Source organism: Myotis brandtii, unplaced genomic scaffold (assembly GCF_000412655.1).
Source record: "Myotis brandtii unplaced genomic scaffold, ASM41265v1 scaffold216, whole genome shotgun sequence".
NCBI classification, from domain to species: Eukaryota; Metazoa; Chordata; class Mammalia; order Chiroptera; family Vespertilionidae; genus Myotis; species Myotis brandtii.
In genome coordinates this window covers 3,087,580-3,100,061 of record NW_005358092.1, presented here as the reverse complement: position 1 = coordinate 3,100,061, position 12,482 = coordinate 3,087,580, and the positions used below count along the sequence as shown (strand labels likewise).

Here is a 12,482-nt window from a genome sequence, read left to right as displayed (position 1 = left end):
TATAAGTGAAATATCCTGATGTTTTTATTACACTTATATTAGGCTGATTGATATTGTCACTTACATTCCTAAAATTTAGTTAATTTGTCTTTTCCTTCTCTCTTTTCTTCAGATTGGATTGTTTTTGTTTTTTTGTTAATCCTCACCCAAGGATATTTTTTCCCATTGATCTTCAGAGAGAGAGAGAGAGTGAAGGGAGGTGGGGGCGGGGGGAAGAGAGACATAGAAAGAGAGAAACATCAATGTGAGAGAGGGACATCAATTGGTTGCCTCCTGTACACACTCTGACTGGGGCCGGGGATCAAGCCTACAACCCAGGTGTGGGCCTTTGACTGGGAATCAAAGCTACGACCCTTCAGTGCATGGGCCAATGCTCTAACCAAGGAGCCATGCTGGCCAGAGCCCAGATTAGGTAGTTTTTATTGGTGTGTCTTAATGTTTACCAACTCTTTCTTCTACCATCTCCAGTTTGCTGTTAAGATTATCCAGTGAGCCCTAGCCAGTTTGGCTCAGTGGATAGAGCGTCAGCCTGCAGACTGAAGGGTCCCAGGTTCGATTGTGGTCAAGGCCATATGACCTTCACTCTGCAGGCTGATGCTCTATCCACTGAGCCAAACCAGCCAGGGATCCCCTGAGGTTCTTTATTTCCAGATTAAGACCATATTTTTATTAAGTTATCTAAACATAGTTGCCTTTAATGACTTAAATATACTTATAATAGCTTCCTCAGAGTCTTTGTCAGCCAAGTTCAACATCTAGGCCTGTCAAATTTAGTTTATTTTGACTAATTTTTCTTAAATTTTCCCTATTTATTTTTTGCCTAGTGATTTTTGATTGAATAATGGGCATTGTGCTAATGTATTTTAAAGACCCTGAAGTGTGTTGGTTCTTGTTTTGGCAGACAGTTAAATTACTGGCTGATCACTTTACGCTGGTGTTGGCTTAGTTTGACACTTTGTTAGTGTAGATCTGTAAAAAGCACAAACTTTAACTTGGCAGGACTGACTCCATCTTTCCTGCAGATCTTGTCAGGGCTTGGTTTTCGTTTGTATGAGATTGGGTCTAGAAGAGGTCTTACTCAGGGGTATGGTGTTTTCTCCTAAGGCATGTCTTAACTGGATTCCAGGGATGTTAACTACCACTTACTTTTAAATATATGTGACAGTTTATTGAGATTTAATTCACATACCATACAATTCAATCATTTAAAGTATATAATTCAGTAGTTTTTAGCATATTCACAGAGTTGTATAATCATCACAACAATCAATGTTAGGACATTTTCATCTTCCTAAAAAGAAACACTGTACCCATTGGCAGTCACTCCGTTTTCCCCCAATTGCCCCTACCAGTTCTAAGCAACCACCAATCTATTTTCTGTCTCTGTTGTCTATTCTAGACATTTCATAAAAAAGGAATCATACAATATGTGACTTCTTTCACTTAGCATAATGTGTTCAAGGTTAATTCATGTTGAAGCATGTGTCAGTACTTTATTTCTTTCCTTTTTTTACTGGCAGTCACTCCGTTTTCCCCCAATTGCCCCTACCAGTTCTAAGCAACCACCAATCTACTTTCTGTCTCTGTTGTCTATTCTAGACATTTCATAAAAAAGGAATCATACAATATGTGACTTCTTTCACTTAGCATAATGTGTTCAAGGTTAATTCATGTTGAAGCATGTGTCAGTACTTTATTTCTTTTCTTTTTTTTACATCCTCACCTGAGGATATGTTTATTGACGAGAGAGAGAGAGAGAGAGAGAGAGAGAGAGAGAGAGAGAGAGAGAGAGAGAGAGAGAGAGAGAAAGAAAGAAACATGGATGTGAGAGAAAAACATCAATTGATTGCCTCCCTTATGTGCCCTGACTGGAGATCAAGCCTACAACCTAGGTATGTGCCCTGACCAGGAGTTGAACCTGCAGCCTTTTTGGTGTATGGGATGATGTTCCAACCAACTGAGCCACCTGGCTGGGGCTTCATTTCTTTTTATGGTTAAATAATATAGCACCTTTTATTTATTCTTTCACCAGTTGATGGACATTGGGGTTGTTTCTACTTTTTGGCTATTATGAATAATGTTGCTATCAGCATTTGTGTTCAAATTTTTGTGTGGAAATATGTTTTTTTTTCCTTAGGCATATACTAAGGGGTGGAATTGCTGGGTCATTTGGGAAACTCTATGTTTAACCTTTTGAGGAACTGGAAGACTGTTTTTCAAACTGGCTATACTATTTTACATTCCCACCAGCAGTGTATGAGGGCTCTGATTTCTCCACATCTTTGTCAACAGTTATTATTATTTGTGTTTTTTAATTATAGCCATCCTAATGGATATTGCTATGGACTGAAATACATACCATCCCCCCCCCCCAAAAAAAATTTTTTTTTACATGTTTGAAGCCTAACTCCCAATATAGTGGTATTTAGAGATGGGACCTTTTGAGGGTAATGAGGGTTAGATAAGGTCATAAGGATAGAGTCCTCATAATGGGATTAGTGCTGTTATAAAAAGAGCCAGTTTGTTCTCTCTCATCTGCCGTGTGAGGACACAGTAAGAAGGTGGCTATCTGCAAACTAGGTTGAGAGCCTTCACCAGAACTCAGCGATCCTTGCACATTCATCTTGGACTTCCAACCTCTAGAACTGTGAGAAAATGACTTTCTGTTGTTTAAGCTGCCCAGTCTATGGTATTTTGTTATGACAGCCTGAGCAGGCTAAGACAGGATGACGTTGAGCGTCTGCCCCCTGGTGGTCAGTGTGCGTCATGTGACTGGTCGTTCTGCTGTTTGGCTGATTTGCCTTTTATTATATAGCATAGTTGACTCCCTTACCACTTCATATTTCATTGTGGTTTTGATTTGCATTTTCCTAATGATATTGAGTATCTTTTCATGTGCTTATTGGCCATTTTTATTTTTATTTTTTTTAAATTCTTTATTAGTTAAGGTATTACAAATGTGTCCTCATCCTCCCCATTAAACCCCCATCCTCCCCCTCCCCACTCATGCTCTCATCTCCCTGTTGTCCATGTCCATTGGTTTAGCTTATATGCATGCATACAAGTCCTTTGGTGGACATTTTAAAATGACCATACCTCATGCACTGTATATGACTAAGCTGGTACAGTAATTCTAGAAAATTATTTGACTGCTTTCAACTTTTAGGAATTTAAGGGAATGAAATAACACGAGCACCATGATCTATTATGAAGGTAATTTTCACAACATTCTGCCTTATGTTGATATTTTGGAACCACTAAAATGTCTGACGTGGCATTTTGGCAAAATTATTTACAGAGCACCAACAGGATGGAGAATATGTAGCCATTTAAAATAGAACCAGGAACTAGTGACCAAAGAAGAAGGAACCTCATAGAGTCCACTGTGGCAATAGTAATAGCAGGGACAGAAGCTACGTTCATTTTCCAGTGGCAGCAGGCACAGGGGTTCTAGTGGCCATCTCTAGTGCCAGCATCAGGCTGGAGGTTGGACAAGCTGTGACGTCTATAGCTATCAACGGAGACATTGACCTCTTCCTGGGCTACTTCTGTGGTGTGCTGTTGGACATGGTGCCTGGCTCAATAGCCTCCAAGCCTGGTTTTCAAGCCTTATATATAAATACTTTCTCCTCTTTTATGGGTTACTTACTTTTAGATGCATTGTTTGTGCCACTAAAGATGAATGTTTGAAGCATGCTAAGTGGCTAATACAGGTCTCTGAGGCATCCTGTGTTAGTTATGGATAGAGGAAGTGACCTGAACATCTTTAGAAAATCCAAACCATGATGAATTGACAGACTATAAATCTTCATATGTTTGGTGTACTTAATGTTATTTTCTTGTATAATAAGTAGGAAATCCTGTAATTTTCACTAATTGATGAAGTTCCAGGAGCTCAGAAACCCATTCCTTTGGGACAGATGACTTGTGCGTGCAAACTCCATCTGGCAGCAGACTTGTTGAATGGGAACATTGGCTGAGTGAAGCATCTAGTAGTTAGAGTTCAGGGATCATTGGGATGTTCAAAGGCCATAGTAACTTGAGCTTTATGCCCATCATGTCTTTGCACAATTTTAGAAGCTTAGGGGTGAATGAAAGCCCTCTGAAAATAGAAGTAAACTATTTGGAGTGGGAACTTGTATGTGTTGTGACAATTCTTCTCTCCCTTCTCCCAAGATACTACATGGTATACTTTTTTCTTCTTCTTTTTTTGGTTAATCCCCATCAATAATTTTTTTTCCATTGGTTTTTAGAGAGAGTGAAAGAGAGGGAGTGGGGAGAGGGAGAGAGAAATAGCAATGTGAGAGAGACATATTGATTGTTGCTAAGAGAGGCCGGGGATCAAACCTGCAATCCAGGTATGTGCCTTGACCAGGAATCAAGCCCACGACCCTTCAGTGCACAGGCTGATGCTCTAACTACCGAGCAACACCGGCCATGGAATGCCTTTTAAATACATGTGAGTTGAAATTTATTTAGTTTTGTATTTAATGATGCTGCTTAAGATAATTGGAGATAACACAGACTTCTTACTGAATATTATCATCTTCTTAAGTATTCTGGAAAGTATTTCTAGGAGTGTTTCAGTGGCATGTCTGGCATTGGTGGTGAGTCAGGTCTCCCATGCCAGGCTGTTCTTTCCATCAACGACCAACCTTGTCATGGAAATCATTTCACCAGAGCAGGTGATAATATGATAATGCTTTGCATGTGTGTGTGACCTCAAGTAAATCACTTCATTCTGCCAGCTGCCCGTTTGCGTGGTGGTAAGAATGCTTTGAGGTGCTGGATGAAAGATGAGGCAGATGAGTCCTGACTTGGAGAGATCTGGACCCGAGAACGGCTTTCTGGTTTCGGGCTAGGAATTCCCCTTCATGAGTAACAGTTTCTTCAGGAGCTGATGTGGGCCTGCCACTTCAGTCAGGTGTGGTGAGGACCAAGGGAAATAGAAGATGTGAGAGACCCTGACTTGCCCTTGTTTCCACAAATTCAACAGATCGTAGGAGCTGCTGGTCGGTGGAGGTTTGCTGCCTTGTAACCAATTGCCCACATCTGAATGGACAGGAAGAGAACAGGAAGCCTGGGACAGGAATGAGGGAACTTCGCACTTGGGGCTTGTGCAAGGTCTCCAATCTGATGGTCTGTGTGGCCCCCAGATCGTCTCTATACAGTCTTGTTACTAAGCTTCTTCTCACAGGTGACTCCCACCGATGGCTTCCGTGGTCTCGGGAGACCTCTGAGTCCTGTGTTCTTAACTTGCTGTCATTTCAGAACTGCAGGGCTGTCAGCATGCAGCCTGGCGGATCCACTGAGTCCTCCTGGATTTCTCCTGGCTGTTTCCCTGGGGACACATTTTCCCCCCCCCCCCGCCCCATATTAAACACACACACATGCCTCAGGTTCAGGGTGTAGAGGGTACGTGAGGTGAAGTGAATGAAATGAATGCCTGTGGAGAGACGTTTCCCTCCAACATACTCTGCACTTTCTCCAGAGGAGAAATAAAAACCCTTTTTAGGACAGATAACTGGGAAGTGTGGCTCCTGCCCAAGCCATAGCTAAGTGTATACGATTGGGATTTTACTGTGGGTGGTTCTTGTAGCAGAAGCAGCCCCGGGGATCCTGAGACACAGCTGGGCCAGTTCTGCACTGCCCTTCAGCGCCCCCGCCGTGAAGGTGCATGTGTGGTGATGGTTGTGAAGGAAGCTTGTGTTTCTACAGGGTGAAGGGAATTCTTCAGTCACCTGCGCAGAGGCCAGGCTGCACTGCGGAGTCAGGACGCTGGCTCCGAAGCAGTGACAGTGAGCTGCAGGCTGTCCCTGAGCCCGGCACCTGCCTTTCCCTGTTGGTGCGTTGGTTTCAGCACACCTGGGACTGACCCCGTGTTGTTCGCGCTGCCCTAGTTTGCTTGGGCGGCTGGGGATGAGTGTCCTTGCAGAAGACTTCGCCTTGTCCCTCCAGAGCTGAGTCGGGCACTCAGATCAGTTTTTGCAAAGGCTGGCTTATAAGTCAGCAGTGGCTTGTAAGTCTAAGACTTCCCCAGGCTATGGCTCAGAGGGCACCACTTGGGTAACTCTTAGCCACCTCTGTCCAGGCTGTGTAGTCAACCATCTTTTCTTCTTTTTATTTCCTTTGGTACCCTTTTCCTACCATTCTCTTCAATGTGGCAAGCACAGGGCTAGCTACTGAAAATGCCAGCGATGCTGCAATGAGAGGGGCTCTTTGGTAGAAATTATTTAATTCAGAACTATTTATTCACTGTTTATTTTGTGGCAGGATGCTATGTTTGGCTCTGCTGAATACACACAGGACTAAGGCGTAGTTCTTGCCTGTAAGGAGTTTATGTTCTACAGGAGATATAAAAAGAAAAAACTACCCAAATTCCCGTCCTACAGGGCAGAACCATTTATTAGCTCTGAGACCTTGGGAAAGTCACTGAACTTCTCAGAGCTTCAACGTCCTCATCCCTAAAGGGGGTTATGAGAGTTCACCTTGAAGAGTTATTGTGGGGTCATTTAAGAATGAAATAAAAAATATTTTTCTTTCAATTTGTCTGTATCTTTTCAAATGGCTCCTAAGTTGTTGGAACATAAATACTTATTAAGTAGTTTGGACTTGACCACTTACTAAATGGAACTATTAGGTATTTTTTTGGGGGGGGGAGGGGGCGCTTAGGGACCCTATGAAAAAATTCCTGAGATGTTAAGCTTGACATGAACAAATTCTTTGACTCTAAAATGTCTTTGGTTTTATGCTATACTTTTATTTTCTATATGTAAAGAAAGAAAGCACTGCTAATTACTTATAATACAATGCCTTTAAGATAGTCCTGTGAGCCCTGGCCAGTGTGGTTCAGTGGTAGAGCATTGGCCCATGCACTGAAGGGTTGTGGGTTTGATTTCTGGTCAAGGGAAGCAACCAGTCTCTCTCTCTCTCTCTCTCTCTCTCTCTCTCTCTCTCTCTCCCCCCTCTCTCCCCTTCTCTCTTCTCTCTCTCCCTTTTTTTCTCTCCATCCCTCCCTTCCACTCTCTCTAAAAATCAATGGAAAAAATATCCTCAAGAGAGGATTAACAACAACAAAAAAAAGATAGTCCTGTGAAACATGCATTTATGCCAGCCTCTCTTTGCAAATTCTTTCATCTGTTCCAAGGAATTTGTCTATTTCTCTTGCCTCTGGTTACAGTTGTTTGTCCTGTGATAAGCATATCTTAGCAAGGAGTACCCCAACTTCATCTGCCTCTGAGTATCTTCCTTTCTTTGCAATAAAATATGGATTTTGGTCATAACTCTGATGACATTTTATTTACTAATGTAAAATGCATATTCTGTTTCCCTGCCTTTCTGTGTACCAAAAACATGTTTCAATGCTGAATCATGGTGTCATCTTCTTAAAAACTTTTAATATGCCAATCAAACTTGGTGTGTGTAGTGCCAGCAATCACTCAACTGAAGTGACAACAATATGAACAACTGTGACCAAGTTCTTGTCACCCGGACGTAGGATGTCAGGACTGCATATTTGCATCGTTGGGATTTATTTGGCAGACAGCATTGGCGTTGGATTCAGATTTCAGAGTTGTTAACTCTGATGAAATGTATGCTTGAGTGTCATCTTGAGTGTCAACTTTAGTTGCCTGATGGTGACCTCTTAAGACTGTATATTTTGTTAAGAAGAATTGTGAGACTGAGTCTGGGCTCAGCATGTTTGTGTCTTTTGATTGCTGTCTAGTAAGGTAAGAGGAAGGGAGGCCTGTGGGTGAGGATTTGCCCTCCGAGGAGTAGAGCGTGGAGGGCATGTAGGAGGCCACCGGAATAGGGGTCAGAGTGGCAGAGATGGAAGAGACAGCACAGAGACAGATGTCACAAGGCTTGTCCCCTAAGTAAGCCTAGGAGGCGCTGCTGCTTTAAGTCTGGCTGACTGGGACATGGCTGTGGCACTCATGTGAGTAGGTAAGCTAGGGGCCGGATTGAAGGGGAAGTGGATGGATTCATTTTTGGATGTGGCAAATTGGAGGGTTCTAGTCTACCCAGGAAGTTGTAATTGTGGCACTGAAACGTCTTTCGGGTAGCTTGGCGATGAAGGACAGAAATTGGGCGGTAACTTGAGGCGGATTACAGAGCCACGGAAGACTTGAAGGTGCATTGGAAAGCAGTGCACATGCTCGGGAGAGAGTGTGGCTGTGAGCAAGGTCCCAGCCGCCTCGGAAGGGAAGGCATGGAGAGCAGAGTGTAGGTTGCAGATACCAGCTCCTGCTGCTCGTGCAGTCTGTGGCAGGGTAAGGCATTCATTAGCCCTCCTGTTTCCTTCCTTGTCACCCTAAGGTTATCTGATTTTCCTCTCCTTCCGCCTGTGGTCCTGCTCTGCGTCCTCACTAGACTCTCCTTACTTGTACTTTGTCAAGATGCCTTCCTGTCCGTGGCCCCTGAGGACACTGGTTTCTTTCACTTTGAGGCAGAGGCTAATCTCATGGCCTCCTGATCCCCTAGTCCAGCCTTTCCTGGTGCCTAGGGGATTTCTCTGAAACTGCCTCATACTTTCAAACGTACTTTCTTCTGATGGAGGTTTTCCTGGCTTTATCTTTCAACCCCATTCTCCCTGCTCAGGACTTTTTATTTTTCCCGTCCTCTGTGTTATTTCTCTTCTCACTTGTGGCCCTCGGGCCTCCCGCTTGACCCCTCATTGTCCATCCTTGTCATCACACCCTTTCGTAAAGTCGCATCCCACTTCCAGTTTCATTATCTTCTTAGAATAAGTGGTAGTATACATGAAACCCAGTCACATGGTTACTCTGGTTCCAGCTCAATGACTTATTTCCTATCCATAGAGCGATGAATGCAGTGGCTGAGAGGTGGACTGGGAGTTGTCTAGTCCAGCACCTTCAACATGCGTTCCTCTCTGGAGGTGAATAGGTATTTGGTGAAAAAAAAGAGTGAGTGATCAAATACATTTGAGAAATATTGTTTTCAACCAAATTAAACACTTAAAACACACACACACACACACACACACACACACACACACACAACTTTAATGTTTCACATGCCACATAAATCCCCCAGGAGAGGGAGTGTTTCCCATACTTATGTGACTATGGAACCCTCTTTGTCAGAGGAAGTCACTGAGCTGATCCCTGGCCCTACTTAGTAGATGAGCAAACGTGCAGTACTGAGAACCCAACGTCACAGAGGCCATTCATCTCAAATAGACTCCGATGACCACATGCCACTCTGTTGGTGTTATGAACCTTTACCAGTGCGTTTAGCCGCAATTTTAGCTCTGCTGTGATCTGATGCCCAAGCAAATCTGTTCTGAACTTTCCCAACTGAAAATGAGAATTAGATACAGAATCTGATGTAAGACCCATTTACAGGGGACACAGGCGAGCCGGTGTGGCCCTCCTGAGTGTGGAGTTACGAGCCCTTCCTGCTCGACTGCCCGGTGTGGGCTGTGGCTCATGCTCACCCTGCTGTTTGCCCAGCCCTTTGCACCTTGGGAGCCCGTGGGACAACCACATTTACTGAGGTTCACTCAGAACTGCCCTCTCTTCCTGCCTCGCTGACCTCCCTGGGCAAGGCTGCTTTCTCCTCTCTGCTCTCAGTGACACTTACACACTAAAGTTCTAACACACATCCTAGTACTTTTCTTCCACTATTGGTTTCAGTTGCCCCTCAACAGTCTCAGGCCCTCGAGAGCCTGAGGGCCGGCCTGAGTCTGTGCCCGTGGCAGCGCAGTGCTTGACTCAGAGCCGGTCTTGGTGAGTTTGGTAAATGAGTGATCCTTCTCCGCTGACACTAACTGGTCAGAGGAAGCTGCAGGAAGGCCTTCAGTGTGGGAAGTCCGTGCACGCCTCTCAGCGAGAAAGGGCTTTGAGGAAACCCACGGAGGAAACCATCAGACTGACAAGGGAGGGAAAAACTCTTCCAGGTGCAGGTAGAGTGAAACAGGAAGACATTAGAGACGTGACAAGGAAGAAGGGAACAAAGAAGGCAGAAGAAATTATTATCCTGGGCAGAGTGGGGAAGTGAGGGCAGAGGAGCAAAGGAGTGCAAAGAGGGGGTGGAAGGCTTTGAAGGGGAGATGTGGGGCGGGAGGCCTTGCCGGCTGGGGAGGCTTGGTGCCCATATGGCCACCAGCTGCTGGGTGGGTCTCTGACCAGTCCTTCACCCAGATGTTCGCTCAGTGCCCAGGCCAGGCTCTGGCTTGCTCTCAAACATTTTAGTAACGGAAACCATCTCAGAGGAGGCTGTATTTTCAGCCAGGGACTCCGATCATCCAGATGGTTACTGGAGGGGCGGCGAGGCTCAGATGGCCAAGGAGAACTGAGTTCTAATTCTGACTCCCCTCCTGACAGCCATCCTTCTAGGGCACATGGCACCGTTTGTCCTGGGGGAGAATGGTAAATACCTACACATGGGTTCCAGCTGAAAATTGGTATGCCCAAGTGTCAGTAGTGGTTCTTTCTAGATGATAGGGTTTTCAGTGCTACTGCTTCCCATTTCTTAGTTCTAATATTTCTGGATGTGAACATGCAATAAAGTAAAACATAAACATTATATTTAAAGATGCAAATGCTAATGAATTATAATAAAAACTTTAAAATATGTAGTATGGACTGCAATAGCAACTCATACCTATTCTCTTTACTTGAATTTGACATCAACTTATTGACAGAATCAGTTACGTAACTTCATATCTTTTCTGTGTGTTATAAGAAAATTTAGAATGCCAGCTACTAATACCAATGTTAATAGTTAATCAGTGGTAACATGCCATTTACATTAAATGACAGACTCTTCGCTGCAGTCTGAGTTTGGTCTTTCTGAGAGGGCTGTGGTAGAGGTTTCACTTTTGTGGCCGTGACGGGGTGGGAGCCAGCAGGAGAGTCCTTTTTCCTCCCAGATGACGGGCAGTAATTCCTAAACCCCTGGGGTGTTATGTCAGCTTCCTTTTATCCCCAATTGTACAGGATAAGAACCTGCTACACGCAAGGTCACAGTCAAAAAGGCCTGCATGCACCTTTAGATCTGTGGGGTGCTGCTAGCTGTCAAACTGGGCAGCAGAAAGCAGAACATGTCCCTTCCCACATAGCATCTGGTGGCACGAGAACTTGGCCATTCACTGAGCTGAAGGAGCTTTATGTTCTCATAGGGACTCATGAAGAAGATCTTCAATGTTTGCAATTACCTAATAGGTTCACAAGCATTATTGTTTTTTCATTATGATAAAATGTACATAACAAAATTTACCATTGTAACCATTCTTTAGGTATGCAGGTCTGTGACTTTAAGTACATTCATTGTAACCATCACTACCATCCATTTCCAGAACTTTTTATCACCCCCAACTGAATCTCTGTACCTATTAAACACTAACTCCCCATTCTCCTTTCTCCTCTCCCTGCCCCTGGCAACCAACATTCTACTCTCTGTCTCTCTGCATTTGACTACTCTGTGTATCTTACATAAGTGGAATCACACAATATTTGTCCTTTCGTGTCTAGCTTATGTCACTTAGTATAATGTCCTCATGGTTCCTCCATGTGTCTTTGTATGTATGCACCATATTTGCTTACCTAGTCACCCATCCATGGAACACTATTGTTTTTTTAGTTTCTCTAGTTAGGGTCTTTAACCTGTTTTTTGTTTGTTTGTTTGTGGTGTGTGTGTGTGTGTGTGTGTGTGTGTGTGTGTGTGTGTATTGATTTCAGAGAGGAACAGAGAAGGAGGGAGAGAGAGATAAAAATATCAATGATGAGAGAGAATCATTGATCGGCTGCCTCCTGCATGCCCCCCACTGGGGATCAAGCCTGCAACCCGGGCATGTGCCCTTGACTGGAATCGAACCTGGGACCCTTCAGTTCGCAGGCCGATGCTCTATCCACTGAGCCAAACTGGCTAGGGCTTTAACCTGTTTTTAAACCACCCGGTAATGTGCCTGTCTTTTCCATTAGACTGTAAGTTCCTTGATAATTTTTTTAAATCTTTGGGTCTCTGATGCAGTGCCCAAAGTGTTGGATGAATAAATAAATGGATGAGCTGACTGGTGCTTTGATTTGAATATTTGTCCAAGAATCAGAACCCAGCTCTTCACCTGATTTTCCAGGTAAAATTGAGCTACAACTCTTTATTTTCTGAGACTTTTTACCTATGACATTAGGAAGGTAATATTTGCTACTAGATTATTTACTTGATTCAACACTCTTGGAGCTTTTTAGGTTAAGGTTGCAATAGAAACACTCAGATTAACACTTTCCCCCCAGAACCTTTACTTGCATTTAAGAAATTCAATTTGCAACAGCATGGATGGACCTGGAGAGCATTACGCTAAGCGAAATAAGTCAGTCAGAGAAAGATAAATATCACATGATCTCACTCATTTGTGGAATATAATGAACAACATAAACTGATGAACAAAAACAGATCCAGAGACAGAGAAGCATCAATAAGGTGCTCAAATCTCAGAGGGAAGGTAGGGGAGGGTGGGG

General features: G+C 43.8%; 1 protein-coding gene across 1 annotated transcript in view; it reads left to right on the top strand.

Moving 5' to 3' along the window:
- Positions 1 to 2,596: 2,596 nt before the first annotated feature.
- WNT5B (wingless-type MMTV integration site family, member 5B) overlaps positions 2,597 to 12,482 on the top strand; it is a 132,223-nt gene continuing 122,337 nt past the window's right edge. The window contains exon 1 of the mRNA XM_014539433.1: positions 2,597 to 2,647. The gene's annotated coding sequence lies outside the window, so the exon portion shown is untranslated. The remainder of the gene's footprint in view (positions 2,648 to 12,482) is intronic.